This window comes from Lithobates pipiens, unplaced genomic scaffold (genome assembly GCF_037356315.1).
Source record: "Lithobates pipiens isolate NorthernLeopardFrog02 unplaced genomic scaffold, aLitPip1_a1.2 Scaffold_8, whole genome shotgun sequence".
Classification (NCBI taxonomy): domain Eukaryota; kingdom Metazoa; phylum Chordata; class Amphibia; order Anura; family Ranidae; genus Lithobates; species Lithobates pipiens.
The window spans coordinates 200,969,909-200,983,585 of NW_027507903.1; the positions used below are offsets into that span (position 1 = coordinate 200,969,909).

Below are 13,677 nucleotides of genomic sequence, written 5' to 3' on the forward strand. Positions count from 1 at the left end.
TGGGAAAAAGTCCAGGGCCAGATGGATATACCGCTAGATTCTACAAGTCATTTAAGGATCAAATAATACCCATACTTAAGGAAACATTTAACTCTATATCTTTAAAACAGCCATTCGCGATACAAAGTACAGAAGCTCATATAGTATTAATATTCAAACCGGAAAAAGATCAATCACTATGTAAAAATTATAGACCTATATCTTTGACTAATCTAGATATAAGAATATTTTCAAAGATTTTATCCAAACGAATAACGGCTATTATCTCAAATAACATAAGCCTGGAACAAACGGGGTTTATGAAAGGGAGGGAGACCAGAGATAATATCACTAAAACATGCACGTTGATTGAATACGCTCAGAGAACTGCCATCCCTACCTGCCTACTGGCTATAGATGCCGAAAAGGCATTCGATAGGGTGGGGTGGCAGTTCTTAGAGGAAGTATTGAAGCAAACAGCAATGGGACCTAAGATGTTAGGAAGGATTATGGCTTTATATAAAAATTCAAGGGCTAAAGTGAGAACAAATGGGATATTATCAGAATATATAAAGATTTCAAATGGAACCCGACAAGGGTGTCCTTTATCACCACTTTTATATATTATGATGATGGAACATCTCATGGAGGCTGTAAGAATAAATAAAGATATTATGGGGATAAAGGTTAAAGGCAAAGACTATAAGATGGCTGCTTATGCAGATGATCTTTTATTATATATAACTAATCCTATAATTACTATACCAAATCTAATAAAAAAGCTCGAGAGATTCGGCGAAATTAGTAATTTTAAAGTAAATTACGACAAATCTGAATTAATGAATATTACATTAGAAGAGGGAGTTCAAACTGTTTTACAAAAGAACTTTCCGTTTAAATGGAAGCAAGATGCGATAAAATATTTGGAAGTATATATTCCAAGAGATTTAAAACTCTTGCAAGATATGAACTATAACTTGGCAGTCCAGAAGGTAAAGAAACTTCTAGGTAAATATGATAAAATAACTCACTCATGGTTTGGGAGAATAAATATTGTAAAGATGGAGATTTTACCAATTATGCTCTATATCTTTCAAACGGTACCCATTATAACATCAAAAAAAATTATGAAAGATCTGAAAGAAATGGTAGAAAGTTTTGTAAGACTCCCAGAGTAGGTAGAGAGGTATTAGAACGAAAAATAATGGAGGATTAGCAATGCCCGACTTTTTTAAATATTCACAAGCAGCCTCTTTAATGAGAATAATCGACTGGCAACATAATGAGAAAGACAAGCAATGGATAAAATTAGAGGAAGATATATTAGGGGCTAAAATAAAACATCAGCCATGGATAAAACCTAAGTCAAGGCCAGAGAAGAAGGATATGCCTATTTTTGTAAAAACAACTTTAAAAATCTGGGATGATATGATAAAAAAAAAAACTATCATCTTCAATAGGCCCTATGACCCCTTTATTTGCTAATCCCGAATTTAGACCAGCTGTAAAGGATAACAAATTTTTGAAATGGAATATGGAAGAACATGAGCGGATAATACAAATCCTAAATGATGGAAATATTCCAACATTTCAGGAATTGGGGCAAGAATATAAAAATAAATGGTTTCAGTATTTACAGCTGAGGGCATTTATTGACCCAATAAAGATAATGATTAATAGACCATTAACCATATTTGAACAAATAGCAATGAATAAGGATAAAGCAAATAAGAAATTAGCTAAGATATACAGCCTATTACTTCCTGGTGGGGATATTAAAAAAAATAGCAGGAATAAAAAAATGGGAGGAAGAAATAGGGCAGGAGTTGACAGAGAAAGAATGGGAAGAGATATTTGAAGGAATTTATAAAACACCCTTAGCTATTAAATATCAAGAAAAAAATTATAAAATGCTATTAAGATGGTATAGTAGCTCAGTGGTTATGAATAAAATAAACAAACGGAACTCTGAATTATGTTGGAGGTGTAAGAAGGAAAAGGGCACTTTAGAGCATATTTGGTACAGTTGTTGGAAGATAAAAATATTTTGGGGTAAGATAATAAAATATATCAGGAGTTGACAGGTATAAGAATAAATCTTGATATAAAGACAGTATTCTCCCATACATCTGGAAAATTAAAACAAAAAGAGATGGAATTTTTGTACCAAATAACTACGGTAGCTAAAGCCGTAATAGTACGGAAATGGAAAAAGGAAGTTGCTCCAACAGTAATAGAGTGGAATTATGAGATGAGCGAACTGTGTTTCATGGAGAAACAAATTAGACAAGAGGGATATGTAGAGAAACAGATTTCAAACTATTGGAAAAAATGGGAGGAATTGAGTACCTCAGGTAAAATGTGGGAATTTATGTAAGGGAGGGGAGGGGGATTGAATGGGATAGTATTGATAAGTTGTGTGTTTTTTTTTCTTTTTTTTTTCTCCTTTTTGTAATGTATGGGAAATGTTTTATAATGATGTGAAATTTGAATGGAAAATCTTGTATGTATGTTTTATAATATAAATAAAATAAAGAGAAATTTGAAACAAAGGGGATTGTGGGGGACCTTCAGGATCGTGCAATAGGAATCCTTGCTGTGGTGAATATAAATGCGATCAGGCGTCTTGTGTGTCCCGGTATGCCCCCCCACCGGCTTCCCCAGAAGGGCCGATGAAGCTTTCTTTCTGATGCAATAACTGCTGCCTGTTTTTTTTTTTTTTTTTACTATTTAAAGGATAAAAGGCCACACATTTTAGAAAAAAAAAACCTAATAAAATGACAGGAAAGCACAAATCCCTCAAATTACCCCTTTTTTGGAAAGTAAACACCCCAAGGTAATCACATTTATTTTATTTTTTGCAGATTTTTTTGGAAAATGCAGAGACTTGCTAGTATTGTGTTTCCTAAAAAACAAAGGTGTGCTTAGCTTTTAGGTTGCTCACTGAAGCCAAATCAAAGTCCTCTTCATGAAAAAGAGACCTTTTTATTAGTGAAAGAAAGGTGAAAAGTTGAAATTGCATTGCGTACAATAGCTAGATGTCATGGATAAACACAAAACATTGTCACCGTTCATCAACAAAATCATGCATTCATTAATTTAATTTAATTGGACATTGTGGTGTCGCAGCTACATGTAGCGTGTCAGTACACAGGTTGTAAAATGTCCATAATTGAATATGTATCTGAGCTGTTGCCTTCCTTGGCATTAATACAGTAGCTTCATAGTAATGTATATCAGTCAGGTACCACTAGTGACTATTCAACAACTGTAACAGTGGCCTCTGTATGTATCCCAGTATGGTGATTTGAAAATGTCAATGGAGAAATGCTTTAGGATTGTTGATGCAGAGGTTTGTACAGCTCATGGCCATGAATGTTATTTGACTACTGACGTGTAATCCATGTGTTCATTTCTGAGCAATTCCCTACCTCTTCTTTTGCAGTCCCCCACCAACTCTCTCGGACACTTCTTATGAGTGCCCCAGTAGCAAGTCGTGTTCTATAGGGACACCCATGTGGGCACACTCTGGAGCCAGGCTGTGTGCCTTCATATAGACAGGGTGGCTCAGCCACACCTCCCATTCCCTCCTCACAGGATTTGACAGACAACAGCAGGAGCTTATGGCTGAGTCTCCTGTGAGAAGAGGAAGTGATGGGATAAGATATGCAGCTGGACACAGCACTGAATCAATCAGAGGGGACAGGTAAGTGGAGGGATAGAAAAGGTGGCTACGTTTTTTTTTTTTTTTTTTTTTTTTTTTTTTTTTTTTTTACCTTCATGCAGGGAATGCATGAAGTTAAAAAACATTTAAAGTTTTGAAACACTTTAGGTGTTACTTTGGGTAACCGCTGTGTTCCATTACACATTGTGGCAATATTTAAACTTCTTCTCTCTGATAGCCAATTAACTTTTTCTTATTTTAAAACTTGATTTCTCTTATATTCACCAAACATATCGCCTCTCTGTAACAAATGGGTTGTTAGCCTTATCACTAGGAGAATTCTAGGCCCAGGGGGGCGGTCCCTTGGGTAACAACCCTCCCGTTTGCAGACAGACCTCAGTTATATTTTCCCTAGTGAAGAAGGACCTAGGAACCCTGAGGGCCCATCGGTCCATGCTTTTTTATGCAGAAGCTTGGCTTTTTGTGCAAGATGATTGATTCTGTTATCAGCTATCAACAGTCGACTGTGTGACAGGCTGGATACCCTTATCCTTGTCTACCCAGTCTGGCCATCGAGCGTGTGCAGGTCGCAGCTACAGCTCAGCAGGCCATGACGAAACCTCAGCTCCAGAGGTGGTCGGTGAGCTTTTATGCTCTGGGGCATACATATGACCGGGCTACTTATGTCTGTGTCACAGTATGCCGGGCCAGCAGCTACCCTGTACTGATCAGTGAGTAGTTATGCAATGGAATGTCTCTCAGCTCTTCAGGACTGGTAAGTACAGCTCTCCCTTCCTTGACGGGGCTGAGCGGCTGGGCATTCCCTGGGAGGTCGATTCGGGGGGCCCTCACCTCCCTCTCTTCTCTCCCCTGTCCCTATCTTCCCTCCCCCTCTCCCTGGGGGGGATGCTGCATGTGGCTGCAGTGTGTATATACAGGGGATCTCTGTGGGCTCTCACCTGAGATGGAGGGCTGGCTGGCTAGTGGTGGTCTGGGTCCTGTGTGTTAAGCTCCCGGAAGGGGACTGTGAGGGTCTGCTGTGGTCACGTTTTTCAGTGTTCTCTAGCAGCAGCATGGCTCATGTGCTCTCACATCCATTTTCCCTGTGTTTCCTGTCTGTGTACTGAACGCTGGGCGGCCATTTTATTGAAGCCTGAGCACTTTTCTAGAACGTTTTAGTGCTCATTCTGGCGGCTGCCCACCAACACAGCTTTTGTTTCCTCTGCACTTGAGGGCACTCAGGGACTACAGGCACTACATGTGGACAGCGCAGAACTCCTCAGGGTGGTGAGTCCAGCGGAAAGAACCCCGCAGTCAGCGGTAGCAAGGAGGGTGGGACTGTCACTGTCCTAAGTCCTCTTCGGGTGGCAGACAGGGTAGGCTCAGAGCATGGCTTCAGAAACTGGTGTTTCTTCCCCCGAAATCCAGGCAATTGCAACCGGGTCACCTGTGGACTGCGCAGTGCCCATGGACACCCTGACGGCGGTCCTCAATTCGTTCATTGCCAAGATGGAGGCGGTGCTTGTTAAAAAAGGTGCATTAGAGGCCCCTGCCCCCTCCTCTGGGGAGAGCTCTGACGCAGACTCGGGTCCTGCTAAAGCTGGTGACCCCTGCTCTGTCTAGTCAGATGACGCTGAGCAGGACCGTCTGGACAGTGAGGATGAGTCCCCTGTCCGGGTCCGTGCGCGACAAAGCGTTTGTTGGAACACTTATCACAGCTGTGCGTGATACCCTGAAGATTCAGGAGCCAGCAGATCCCTCTGCTGATGTACCGGTCTCTTTTGGGTCCCGCAAGCCAGCACGTTCACCTAAGGTGTTCCCGTATCGGACTTATTTTGACAAGTTAATTTACAAGGAATGGGGTCACCCGTAACAGGCCTTTTCGGTCCCCAAATACATGGCAGTACATTACCCTTTTGAGGAGAGCCTTCTCAAGAAATGGTCGGCTCCTCCAGTCATGGACTCCCCAGTATCTAGGTTAAATAAAGTAAACAAGATCCCGGTTGAGGGGACTCCTGCATTCAAGGATCCCATGGACAGGAAGGCAGAGGCAGTGGCTCGTTCCCTGTATACGGTTGTGGGGTCAGCCGTTCGGCCCGTACTGGCAGCATCCGCACTTATGTCGCAGAGACTGACTGAGTGGGCAAAACGTTTGCACCGCGAATTGGGAGAGCAACAAGCTTCTCTTGCCTCCGTGGAACTAGCAGATCAACTAGTGCAAGGCCTTAAGTACGTCTGTGACGCGGCCCTGGATACTCTCCCTCTGTTATCCAGGGCTTCAGTGTCAGCTGTGGTGCTGAGGCACCTGATTTGGCTAAATTCCAAAAAAGCCCTGACGGATCTTCCCTTCCTTGGCAACCGGGTCTTTGGAGCCTCTTTGGATGACATTATTAAAAATGCCACCGGTGGTTAGAGTACCTTACTCCCACAGGTCAGGAAGGCTAAGGAGCCACGCCGTAGACAAGGGCCCTCTTTATCCGCTCACAAACGGCTTTTTCGTCCGCCCTGAGCTTTGACAAAACGCCCCCAGCCCGACACGGACGGTCAAAAACATCCCGGGAACCGCAAGCCTACCAAGCCTGCGAATAAAAGTGCTACCGCATGAAGGTTTGCCCCCACCCATGTCTAGGGTTGGGGGGGTCACCTTCGGGAGTTTGCAGCCCTGTGGTCCTCCTGGTTATCTGACCAATGGGTCTGCGATCTGATTTCCACTGGCTACAAGATAGTTTCTCTCTTGGCTGCTAAACAGATTCTTCCCCTCCAGCATACCCGTATCCCCGGCTCGTCGGGAGGCCCTCTTGGGGGCTGTAAGGGATTTGCTGAATCGCTGGGTGATTGTACCTGTTCCGGAATCTGAACGCTTGCAGGGATTCTTTTCAAATCTGTTTGGGGTTCCCAAGAAGGAAGGGGTACGTCCGATCTTGGACCTAAAAGCCCTCAATCACTTTGTAAAGGTGCAGAGGTTCAGAATGGAATCAGTTCGCTGAGTAGTCGCTGCACTCCATCAAGGGGACTCCCTGGCGTCCTTGGACATCCAGGATGCATACCCGCACATACCCATATGCCTTCGGCATCAAAAGTTTCTGCGGTTTGCAGTCGGGGAAGCCCACTACCAGTTTGTGGCTCTTCCCTTTTGGTCTGGCTTTAGCCCCCCGAGTCTTTACCAAGGTATTGGCTCAAGTTTTGGTGTTGCTACAGCAATGTTGGATCACGATCGTGGGATACCTAGACAATCTCCTGAGGGTATCTTCCGCCTCAGGATTAGAGGAGGATGTGGCGATCACCATGCAGACCCTGCAAAAATTTGGGTGGCTGTTGAACCTAAAGAAGTCAATGATTGTGCCAACCCAGCATCTGGAATACCTAGGCTTGCTGCTGGACTCCATGGAAGCAACAGTGTTTCTCCCTTCAGACAAATTGCAGACTCTCCGATCCGTGGTAAAACTGCTGATGAACCGCAAGTGGTCATCGCTCTGCTTTTGCATGCGAGTACTGGGACTCATGATAGCCTCCTGCAGAAGGAGATTTTGACAAAATGGGACAAATCTCCGTTGTCCCTGGATCGACAGATCCAGGTGAGCCAGTCAGACTCGCTGATCTGGTGGTTGAGGTCCCTGGTGATTCAGTCCGGAAAATCGTTCCTTCCTCTGAAATGGACCGTGATCACTATGGATGTCAGTCTATCTGGCTGGGGGGGGGGGGGGGGGGATGGGGGTTCAGTCGGCTCAGGGACTCTAGTCGACAGAAGAGTCCAATCTGCTCGACTTGAGAGCGATCAGGCTGTGCCTCTCCACATGGTCGATGATACTGCAAGGGCGTCTGATCAGGATCCAGTCAGACAACGCCACGGCTGTGGCATACATCAATCACCAAGGGGGAACAAGAAGCTCAGCCGCTGCACGGGAGGTCACTTACATACTTTGGTGGGCAGAGCGTCATGTACCGGCCCTGTCGGCCATTTACATCCCGGGAGGGGAGAACTGGCAGGCGGACTATTTGAGTCTACAGATGCTGTACCCAGGAGAATGGGCATTGCATCCGGAGACATTCAGGTGACTGTGCCTGAGGTGGGGCACACCAGATGTGGATCTTCTGGCCTCACGTATCAATCGGAACATGCAAAGATTTGTGTCCAGGACAAGAGATCCGTGGGCCGACGCGTCAGACGCGCTGGTGGCTCCGTGGGATCCGTACCAGCTGTTCTACGCCTTTCCTCCACTGAAACGGTTGCCACGTCTGCGTCGCAGAGTGGAAGCCAAGGGGATCCCAGTGATACTGGTTGCCGCAGAATGGCCTCAGCGTCCCTGGTATGCAGAGCTGGTGCATCTGGTGGCAGACGCTCCCGGGCGACTGCCGTTGTGAGAGGACCTTCTGTCTCAAGGTCCGATTCTCCATCCTGCTTTACCATGGCTGGCTATAACGGCATGGCTATTGAGAGCCAGGTGTTGAGGAACCAGGGTGTGTCAAACTCTGTGATCCCAACTATGTTGAGAGCACGGAAATCTTCTTCTCGGAAGATATACCATCGTACCTGGAAGGCCTTCATCTCCATGTGTGAGGAGAGAGGATGGAATCAGCGCTTCTTTTCCATATCCAGGATCCTGCTGTTTCTTTAGCAAGGAGTAGACCAGAAATTGGCATTAAGCACCATTAAAGGGCAAATTTCAGCCTTAGCTGTCTATTTTTTTTTTTTTTCCAGCGACCCCTGGCATCTTACTCCTTAGTGAGTACCTTCATTCAGGGGGTATAACATGTAGTCCCTCCGGTGCGTCCACGTTACCCCCTTGGGCTCACGGCCCACTCGACAAGGGCAATCGGAACGTCTTGGGCCTTCTGACACCAAGCGCCTGTCACTCAGATGTGTAAAGCGGCGACCTGGTCATCTGTGCACACGCTTACCAAGTTCTACAAGGTAGATGTATGTGCGTCGGCTGATGCCTGTTTTGGCCGCAAAGTGTTGCAGGCGGCCATGTAGTTGCAATTGAATATGCAATATATATTTTCTGTTTTTCCTGTTTTTTCGGAAGCAGTACCAATGGGTTTACCCAAAAGCTAAATAAAAATGTATCAAGAGAAGGAATAACGTATATCTGACTGGCTGTGTTTCTCCCAGCATCAGTACCATCTCACACTTGGCTATAGGTATTGTCAGTATACAGGGGAAACTGTAAGGGGGTAGTTTATTTCCTTGCGCTTAAAGTGGAAGTAAACTCCCCTATCATTTTCAGCCAAGGAAGCTGCCATCTTTGCCTCTGTTTAATCTTCAACTGCTATGGTGCACATGTGATTCGTTATGACACCAGCCATTGGATGGTTTGATGGTTTGATAGTTTGTCTGAGAGCACAGCCAATGTGCAGTTGGCATTCCCGGCATGCCTGTTTTTTTTAACTGTTTAAATTGATGGGTTTACTTCCACTTTAACCCTACTGATGCTTGAAATGCATTAGTGACGAGTCTTCCGATTTGAGTTTGAGTATGCTGTCAGTGGAATAAACAGGATCACAATAAGACGTCTTTAGTGTGTGGCTGCTTTTTTGAATTGCACATATAGAAGGTGCTACGTTTTTCATGTCCAGTGTTGCTTTTCCGATGAGTGCTTTGAACAGCATATGTACTTGATGTACTTTTTGAATGCATTTGATTCATATCGGTCGCTACAGATTTTTTGTGTATAGTGTAGTTTTATATACAATAAAATATAAACAAAAGCCTATTTAAACAATCTGAGAGCTTCTATCTGAAAAAAACGAATATTTTACTTTAATCAAAAGTCTGTGATGCTAGCATACTATGTATGATAGATCACCTTCTTTCTTCCTTAACAGTGGATATAAAATCTTTGGTTAATAATCTCTGCCCACAGTTTGGTCCCATTAGGGGTGGGCGGAAATAGATTACCAAGAACAATAATACCTTGTACTTAATCACTTCATTTGTTCTTTACTATATGTTCAAACATGGGAATACACATTGATTTTATAAGTTAATTTCTGTGTTAAATATGTTGGAAAATGTCAACTGAGAACTTAATAAAAATTTAAAGTTAAAAAAAAATAAAGTAGAACATTTTTTTTATACTATATCTGGGTTACTATATGTATATTTATATATTATATACATATATATTTGGTATGGTTTTGGGCTCAGACAAAAAATAGATGTATTAGCGGTAGATTTTCTATTTTATTTACATCTGGAGCACCCATTTGTTGTCTTGAATAAAAAAACCTGCGTATTGGGTGCACTCTGTTTTTTATGTCCATTTGTAACAAATATTTTATATAAATCGTTAAAAGCAGTTATAAAACTCAAACATGGCCGCCTGCCATTGTGTGCTCCTCCATAGTTACAGGTTGTAAAATAGGAACCATATGAATAGATGTATGTACTACTGTACATACTGGTAAGATGCTTTATATTCTTACTGTACATCCCTCAAACTCTTTCCCCTGATTGGCCATTTGAAAAGCAATCATTTCATTACGTATTCTTTTCATTTCATTAGTAGTCCCAGTTTCTCATTCGTTCATTGACAGACACTGCCTTCTTCAGAACCATAGTTGTATATCCCCCCCCCTACAGGAGTAGGACACTAGGCAGAAAAAAGACTTGGCTACGCCCATGGACAGTCCTAAGTAATATACACCCCCCTCTCTGCTATAGGCCTAGTTCCTTGCTGGAATCTCTAGTCCTGGCAATTTTTATTTTTGTTTGTAGATCTCACCGAAAAAAAATCCAGGAAAAACAACAATCAACTGCCGGGCTGGGCAACAGGCTGGACAGTTGATCCAGTGCTCACCCGAGTCTTGCCAGCGAGTGCATGCAGACTGCAGCTACACACTAGGTTGGCCACTGCATAGCCCCTCTGGACAGGGGCTGGCCCTGTGAGCTAAACGTCTCAAATACAACTGGGTCGTGGCTCGAATTGCAGCGTCACTTCGGTGGCGAAGGAGGTTCTGTCTGCAGCGGTGTCTGCTTGGTCCTGGTATGGTGAGTACATGTCCTCCTCTCCCCTTTAGGCCTTTTTTGTGGCGGACGCAGGCCCATCCCCGGGTCGTTCGGTCCTGCGGGTTCCCCTCTGTCCCTGCACCCTCTTTTCCTGTCCCTGGAGGTCCACTGGTAACCCCCCCTCCCCCCTCCAAGGGCCAATCTACCACCCTGCTTTACCGTCGCTGGCTTTAACGTCTTGGCTGTTCAAAGCCGGATGTTGAAGGATATGGGCTTATCTTTGTCAGTGATTCTGACACGATTCCAAAAGCGTACATTTCATGATGTGAGTCAGTGGGGTTTCACCCACGTTCCTTTTTGGTGGCTCGAATTTTGACTTTCTTCAGAGGGGTGTTGAAAAGCATTTGACCTTGAGTACTGTCAAGGGCCAGGGGTTGGCTTTGGTGGTTTTATTTCAATGCTCCCTGACGTTGCATTCCCTGGTGCATACCTTCATTCACAGAGTACGACATGTGGTTCCACCAGTGCGATCTCCCTTGCCACCATGGCACTTGAATCTTGTACTTTCGGTTCTACAGAAGCCTCCGTTTAAAAATATTTGAGAAATTCCCCTGCTCACGCTATCACAGAAGGTAGCCTTCTTGGTGGCTATTACTTCTGATCGCAGGGTGTCAGAGTTGATTCATTAAGGACAAGGTGGTCCTTTTGTCCTTGTCCTGCATTCCTTCCAAAGGTTGTCTGATTTCCATTTAAATGAAGGCATTGTGCTGCTTTCTCTGTGTCCCAGGCCGCAACATCCGAGAGAATTTGCCTTGCACACCTTAGATGTGGTACAAGCGATCAGTGAGTCCTTTCAGAAGTCAGACCATGATTATGGGTGGACCAAAGAAGGGGCTATCTGCTTCCTTGGCGACCATTTCTAGATGGATCAGACAGACGGTGACTCGGACCTATTCTATCAAGGGTCGGGTTCCCTCCTTCCCGGTGAAGGCGCACTCTACTCGGGCGCTGAGTGCCTCCTGGGCCTTCCATCATCAGGTGTCAGTGACGCAAGTCTGCAAGGCAGCCACCTCATCATTGGTGCATACTTTCACAAAACTTTACAAGGTGGATGTGCTGGCATCTGCGGATGCTTCTTTTAGCCGGGAGGTTAAGCAGACTGCGGTCTAGATGGTTTTTCCCTCGTGAAGGTGTTTTTTTTGCTGTTCAGGTTGAGCTCCAGTTGTTCTCGCTGGGCTCCTGGTTGTCTAGTTGGTCTGTGTTTTTGTTGGCTGCCCCACCCCTCATGTTTGGCACTGCTTTGGGACATACCTATGGTTCTGAATAAACAAGTCTGTGTCTGTCAATGAACGAATGAGAAAATAGGATTTTTGACTTACCGTAAAATCAGTTTCTCGGAGTTCATTGACAGACACAGCACCCACCCCTCTATGGAGGAGTTAATACTTCTAGTACTGCTTGTTACATAACTGAAGGCCTATAGCAGAGAGGGGGGTTCATATCGCCTAGGACTGCCCGTGGGCGTAGCCAAGTCTCTTTTATGCCTAGTGTCCTACTTCTGTAGGGGGGAATATAAACCTATGGTTCTGAATAAAGAAGGCTGTGTCTGTCAATGAGAAACGGATTTTACGGTAAGTCAAAAATCCTATAATTTTATAAAGGCCTAGTTTCTCAATGACACTGCAGCCTTGTAAATTGCAGTTTCACACAGTTGATAAGCACCCTGAATTTTTCTGTCATTAAAAGTGGTGTGAGTTCTAAAAGTTACAATTCATGCTGAACTGTAAAAAAAAAGTTTTTCACAACACTTTGTAAAGATAGCAGCACTGGTTTATTATGTGTAAATGAGAAGAAATGTTAAAAGGAAGATTCAGACTAAAATTAGGCTTAGAACATGCAGTAGGTTTTTGTATTTGTAAAACTATGAAATGTGCATTTGAGATAAGTGTTTAGAAATGGTTCTTGAAACCTATTGTCACAAGTTTTTTATATGGTTTCTTTTTTGCGGTCCATTTCAGGCTGAATAGCATTTTTTGTTTGTCACCCTTCCCTTTCCATTCACATTTTAAGAGTCACCTTAATTATATGATAACATTTAAGTATAAAGGTTCTTTTTTTTACCTTTGTACATTCTCTGCATTAAGGTCAAACACTTTGCACTATCTGTCCTACCCACCCCCATCCCTAAATGCTTACCTGGCTCCATGTCACCGCTCCAGCACCACTCCCCATCCTTCTGTTGTCACAGCAGAAATTCAGCCATAGGCTCCTGCTGTTGTGAATCAAATTCCCGTGAGTGATTGGGGGCATGGCTTACTGTTGCATGTGTGTATCTATAGACACACAAGCCCCAGGGCTTGTATGCACAGGTGTCTCCTTAGCACCCAGTTTGCTAAGGAGGCACCTGGAATAGGGAAAAGCTGACAGGGCTGGTAGGGGACTCAAAAGGGGAGGTAAGTGTCCACTGTGCATTATCTTTGCACATAGTAGATAAGCATTACATCTTTTTATTTTATTTTAAATATAACCCTTCTTATCGCTTTAAAGACAATTCAAATGTCAAACCCTAAATCTCAACTGTACATCATAATTGAAGAACTACAGTATATACAGTGGGGCAAAAAAGTATTTAGTCAGCCATCAATTGTGCAAGTCCTCCCACTTAAAAAGATGAGGCCTGTAATTGTCATCATAGGTATACCTCAACTATGAGACAAAATGTGGAAACAAATACAATCACATGGTCTTATTTTTTTTAAAGAATTTATTTGCAAATTATGGTGGAAAATAAGTATTTTGTCAATATCAAAAGTCCATCTCAATACTTTGTTATATATCCTTTGTTGGCAATGACAGAGGTCAAATGTTTTCTGTAAGTCTTCACAAGGTTGTCACACACTGTTGCTGGTATGTTGGCCCATTCCTCCATGCAGATCTCCTCTAGAGTAGTGATGTTTTGGGGCTGTCGCTGGGCAACACGGACTTTCAACTCCCTCCAAAGGTTTTCTATGGGGTTGAGATCTGGAGACTGGCTAGGCCACTCCAGGACCTTGAAATGCTTCTTATGAAGTCACTCCTTCGTTGC

The 13,677-nt window shown here is 43.8% G+C and overlaps 1 protein-coding gene across 13 annotated transcripts in view; it reads left to right on the plus strand.

The window, feature by feature from the left end:
• Positions 1 to 13,677, plus strand: part of CADPS2 (calcium dependent secretion activator 2) — an 852,012-nt gene that overhangs the window by 198,993 nt on the left and 639,342 nt on the right. The gene's annotated exons all lie outside the window — the stretch shown is intronic.